Here is a 6,000-nt window from a genome sequence, read left to right as displayed (position 1 = left end):
CTCACGGTCCCTCCCTGCCCCAGCTCCCCGTGGGGTCCCTCCCACGGGATGCCGTCCTTCCCAAACTGAGCCTGCGGGGGCTGCCCACAGGCAGCAGCTCTTCAAGACCTGCTCCCACACGGCTCCGTACCACAGGGTCCATCCATCCACCAGGAGCAAACTGCTCCAGCACGGGTCCCCCACGGGTGGCAGCTCCCCCCAGACCCCCTGCTCCTGCGTGGGCTCCTCTCCACGGGCTGCAGCTCTGGCCCGGGGCCTGCTCCTGCGGGGGCTCTCCATGGGCCGCAGCCTCCTCCAGGCCACATCCACCTGCTCCACCGGGGGCTCCTCCATGGGCTGCAGCATGGAGATCTGCTCCGTGTGGGACCCATGGGCTGCAGGGGGACAGCCTGCTCCACCAGGGGCCTCTCCACAGGCCGCGGGGGAACTGCTGCTGTGTGCCTGGAGCACCTCCTGCCCTCCTTGGAGTCTGCAGGGCTGTTTCTCACTCCTTGCTCTCCCAGTTGCTGTTGCGAAGTATTTTTTTTCCCTTTCTTCAGTCTGTTGTCCCAGAGGCCTAACCAGTCTCTCTCACAGGCTCAGCTCTGGCCAGCAGCAGGTCCCTTTTGGAGCCAGCTGGAGCTTGCTCCGCTCTGACATGGGGCAGCTGCTGGGCTCTGCTCACAGAGGCCACCACTGCATCCCCTCACTACCAAAACCTTGCCATGTAAACCCAATACAATTACAGAACTGTAGTTAGCATTTGTAGGGAGAAAACAAGAAAAGCTGAAGTTTAGCTTGAGTTAACATTGGCCAATGTGGTATCAGACAACAAAAAAGGCTTTTTAAGTATGTCAGTGGCAAGAGGAGGTCTTAGGAAATCATTGGACTGATACTTGATGAAGATGGTCACCAAACAAATAGGGATAAGGAATAGTTTGCCTCAGTTTCTAATATTAATGATAGATCTTGGGCTGCCTGGTCTTCTGAGTTGGAGAACCATGACTGGGAGAGCAATGACTTCACATTTGTGGCCACTGAAATTGTAAGGGACCAGTTTAATGAGCTGAATGTTCATAAGTCCAGGGAACCTGACAGGATTCATTCCAGAGTACTGACAGAATTAGCAGATGTTATCTGCTATCTGCTATATGGACCCTCTTAACAATTTAGCAGAAGTCTAGGGAAGTCTGGAAGCAGGCCAGTGACATTCCAACCTACAAAAAGGGCATGAGAAAAGACCCAGGAAACTGCAGACCTGTTAGTTTAACCTCAATCCTTGGAAAAGTTGTGGAGAAGATTATCATGGGTGATGCTGAAAGGCATTTGAATAACAAAGCTATTATCAGGCATAGTCAATGTGCGTTCATGAAGGGAAAGTCCTGTCTTAGTGATTCAACCTCCTTGTGTGATAAGGTCATCCACTTAGTAGATGAAGGGAAGGCAATAGACATAATCTTTCTGCACCTTAATAAAGCCTTTGATAATAGTCCTTACAATATCCTTCTGGACAAATTGTCCAACTTTGAGATGAACAGGTACATGCAATGCAGGTGGGTGAACGGACTGAATGGTAGCACTCAAAGTGTTGTAGTGAATGGGGCTAAAACCTGGCTGAAGGCCAGTCACTAGTGGTGTTCCTGCAGAGCTCAATTCTAGGGCATGTTCTGTTCAACGTTTTTTATCAATGATCTAGATGCTTGAGTGGAATGTCTCCTTAGCAAGTCTGCTGATGATAGTAAACTATCTGCTGTTGACTCCCTGGAGGGACAAGAGGCCTTGCAGAGATAACTGGATAGATTCAAGCATTGAGCAATCATCAACAGTATGAAGATCAACAAAAGTAAATGCCAGGTGTTGCACCTGGGACAGAGTAATGCTGGTACAAACTGGGAAATGATTGGCTGGAGAGCAGCTCAGCAGAAAGAGATCTAGGGATGCTGTTTGACAGCAGGCACAGCACGAGTCAGCAGTGTGCCCAGGCAGCCAAGAGGGCAAACTGCTTTTTGGGGTGCATTAAACACAGCACAGACAGCTGGTCATGAGGGGTGATTCTCCCACTATGTTTAATGTTGTTGTGGCCTCAGCTTGAGTACTGTGTGCAGTTCTGGGCTCTGCAATATAAAAAGGATATTAAGATACTTGAAAACATGCAGAGGAAGGCTACAAAACTGGTAAAGGCTCTGGAAGGTATGTCTGATGAAGACAGGCTCAGGATGCTGGGGTGGTTTGGTCTGAAGAGAAGGAAGCTGAGAGGTGACTCATTGCTCTCTGCATCTTCCTGGGGAGGGGAAGTTGAGAGGGAGCTGCTGGTCTCTTCTCCCTGGTTACCAATGATAGAGTACATAGGAATGGCACAAAACTGTGCCAAGGGAGGTTCAGACTGCACACTAGGAGAAATTTCTTTTCTGTGGTGATGGTCAGACACTGGAACAGGCTGCCTGGTGGGGTGGTTGATGCCCCTTTCCTGCTAGTGTTCAGGAGGCATTTGGGCAATGCCCTCAATAACATGCTGTAATGTTTGGTTAGCCCTGAAGTGTTCAGGCAGTTGGACTTAATTTTTGAAGGTCCCTTCCAACTGAACTATTCTTCTTCTCTACTATTAATGATTCTGATGAATGTAGCATAAAATAGCTGTTGCTTTGTTCATTTTTCCTGGAGGTGTAATTGCCTTTGTTGTAGTGTATAGCACTGCACGGTCTCTGTGTTTGCATACAAAGGACTATATCTGTGGTTCCAGAAGAAAATGACAAAATTATGCATTTGAGTCTAATGATTTGCTCTGGATTGGCTCTTTGCATAACTAAGCTACATGAAATAATAGTATATGTACATGTGTATACTGCTGTCTGAATGTGAGCCAGCAGTGTGTTCAGGTGGCCCAAAAGGCCAATGGCTTCCTGGCTAGTATCAGAAATAGTGTGGCCAAAAGCACTAGGGAATAGATTGTCTATTTGTATGCAGTACTGGTGAGACCACACCTTGTGCTTAATTTTGGGCCCCTCACTGTAAAAAGGATATTAAGTTGCTGGAGTGTGTGCAGAGAAGCTGGTGAAGGGACTACAAAACAAACAAACAAACAAACTAAACAACCAAAACCAAAAGAACAACTTATGAGGAGTGACTGGGGAAACTGGGGTTGTTTAGTCTGGACAAGAGGAGGCTGAGGGGTTAACTCATTGTTTTCTACAACTACCTGAAGGGAGGTTGCAGCAAGGAGGATATCAGTCTTTATTCTGAGGTCCCAGGTGATAAGGCACAAGAAAATTATCTCAGGGAAGTTTTAGCTTGGATGTTAGGAAATATTTCTTCACAGAGAGATTGATCAGGCATCGGAGTGGGCTGCACAAGGAAGTGGTGGAGTAGCCATCCTTAGAGATGTTTACGAGATGTGTGGATGTGGCATTGAGAAACATGGTTTAGTGATGGGACTTGGTAGGCGAAGTTGTCAGCTGGACTTGATGATTTTGAAGGTCATTTCCAACATAAATGATTCTATGATTCTATAAATATGCAAAATTTTTACTGTTGAAATTTAGTCTACCAGTCATGTCTCCCTTCCTTTTATTTGTCTGTAATATTTTGTGAGAAGGTTGTTGAGTTTCTCCAAAAGCCCATTTGCAGTCCCATTGAAAGAGCTCACGCCAGGAAAAATACCAGCTTTTATTCATCCTAGATGTCTTCTTTCAGAATATTGGACCAAAATGCAAATTTTGACTTAGGAGTGTTGAAGCTCTTGACTGAGTTTGAGAAGTTAAAAAATAGAATGTTTCAATATTTCTGATCAGAACAGTCAGAACTTTTGGCTATTGAGCTAATTATCTTAAACTGAAAGAAAATGTCAACAGTTGGGAATGTTTCCACAACTATGTGGAAACAAACCTGGAAGTGGTGTTACTAACTCTGCTGCTCAAGGAACTGTGTATTGATACTTTTTCCTTGTATTACCTATTATATTGAGGTCAGTTATCACATTCTCACCCTTGAGGATATGCAGCATGGCTAATTCTCTGCCAGAGGCACAGCACCTGTTTTACATCATTTGGGCTGTTAGGAGATGGGGCTAAGGTGAAATAATGCATCTACTCTTCAGCAGCTCTGGCTAGAGGGAGGATTCTTGTTAAGGGAGGCCACTGGTTTTCAGAAGAAGGAGGACTGGACCAAAATAATATGGTGGTGTGATGAAATCTGTTCTTTAAATCTCTTTAGGAGAGCATCTGAGCAGATTTAAAGTTGGAAATGTGCAAAATTAAACTGGTGGGTTTTTGATTGTTTTGTTTTTATATTTTTTGGTGGTGGTAGTTAGGTAAAAACACCATGGAGCTATCCAAGGGGTAGATTGGAAGAGTTAGGTGTTATGAAAAGACTTTGTAGGACCCTATAGCATCTGTGAAATCTCACCATTTGCTGTAGGAGTGTTTGAGACTGTAGTCACCCTGAAGCATTAAGGTACTTTCTCATTTGAACAGGCTGCTGGGTTGAGTGGGAACAGTGTAGTGTGTAGTAGTTCTAGCTCTGCAAGTGTATGCCTGACAGTATGAAAACAGAGCCTTTAACTCAGTAAAATTGTTGTGTCAATAAACTCCCACTAACAGAGCAGATCTGGAGTAGTGGCTGTGACTACAGTGGGATTTTCTGACTTCCCCAGAGCCTGTTGTCTGTCTCTGTATATTGTTAAAAAGACGACATTGTGCACTAGTGTCTTGCTGGTACTCCTGTGGGTCGTCCCTTAGAAAACTGTCACAAATCCAATCTTCTTTTTGCTTTCAAGCTTAGAAGCACTGAAAACTGATAGGCACATCGTTACACAGGCAGTTTTCTGACAGATTACATGCTTATTTCACTAGCAAGGCTACTGGAGAATCCCTTTTGTATTCTAGGGTACATCACATGTAATGGACCTGGACAGAGCATTTGTTTAATCTTACAGCCCAAGTTGTTCAGCATTGTCTCAGCATTTACTAATGGAGGAAATTGGAGACTTCTGTCCTCGAATAATAGATTTTTTATGATGAAGTAGCAGTTCTGTTTTTAATGGAGCATGTACGTGAAGTATACAGCAATGCCTCATCAGATAAACTTTTTGAAAGAGTCAGCAAGTCGTGGGCACAGCTGATCTCTGCTTTAACAGCAGCAGCTATTTAATACATGTTTTTCAAGGTGTGCACTTAGTTCCATGTACGGGTGGTGAAAGTTGACAGAAGGAGAAAACAGTCAATTTCCAACCTCAGTTTAACAAAGCTACATCTTTGCATAATGAATTGTTAGACTCCATACACCTATAGAAAGAGAACTGAGAGTTCTCCAGTTTCTTTGAAGAGATAGAGCAGAAATATTACAGACTGAAAGCTAGACTGCCACAGCCATAGGTTAATTAAAATTTTAATGCTTCTCTATGTATATGAATAACTCTGTACAGAGTTATCACAAAAAATTATGTGCTTTTGCATAAAGTCTTGATGTGGGATTGCTCAGTGTGTACAGTAAGGTCATGCTGTTTCAAAAACATATAGCAGAAGTAGAAAAGGATCAGAGAAGGCCATGAGACTGACATAAAGGCTTTCATGCAAAGAGAGGTGGATTAGACTAGGATAATTTGGCCAGGAAAAGAGGTAACAGATTGAGTAGAAGATACAATATAAAATGGCTTGGAAAGGATGACGAGGGAAACATTGCTAGGTAATTCTTAGAACTAAAGGCACTTAAAGTCATGAATAATTGATGTACTAAAACACTTTTTAAAAATTACTCTATCTAGCCATAAAATTTATTGTTGTAGATGCCAAAAATACCCCCAAAATATCTTGAAAAATAAATGTTCAGATAAATTGGTGCAAGTCTACAAAGACTAACAAATAAACAGGGGCTGCTGGACAACAAGCCCAGTGAATAATACAGCAACCACTCTTGTTCTTTTTCTAAGTGTTTGCCATTTTCAGGGATAGAGTGCTGAGTTAAGTAGGCACTTGATTTTAGCAGTAGAGGTGTATTTGTGAACAATAAACACATTTTTTTTGCACA

The 6,000-nt window shown here is 43.6% G+C and overlaps 1 protein-coding gene across 3 annotated transcripts in view; it reads left to right on the top strand.

Moving 5' to 3' along the window:
* FRMD3 (FERM domain containing 3) overlaps nt 1-6,000 on the top strand; it is a 149,615-nt gene that overhangs the window by 68,759 nt on the left and 74,856 nt on the right. The gene's annotated exons all lie outside the window — the stretch shown is intronic.

The sequence above is a fragment of the Oxyura jamaicensis genome, chromosome Z (assembly GCF_011077185.1).
Source record: "Oxyura jamaicensis isolate SHBP4307 breed ruddy duck chromosome Z, BPBGC_Ojam_1.0, whole genome shotgun sequence".
Taxonomy (NCBI): Eukaryota; Metazoa; Chordata; class Aves; order Anseriformes; family Anatidae; genus Oxyura; species Oxyura jamaicensis.
Note: the sequence above shows the minus strand (reverse complement) of the source record. Positions and strands in the feature narration are given on the sequence as shown.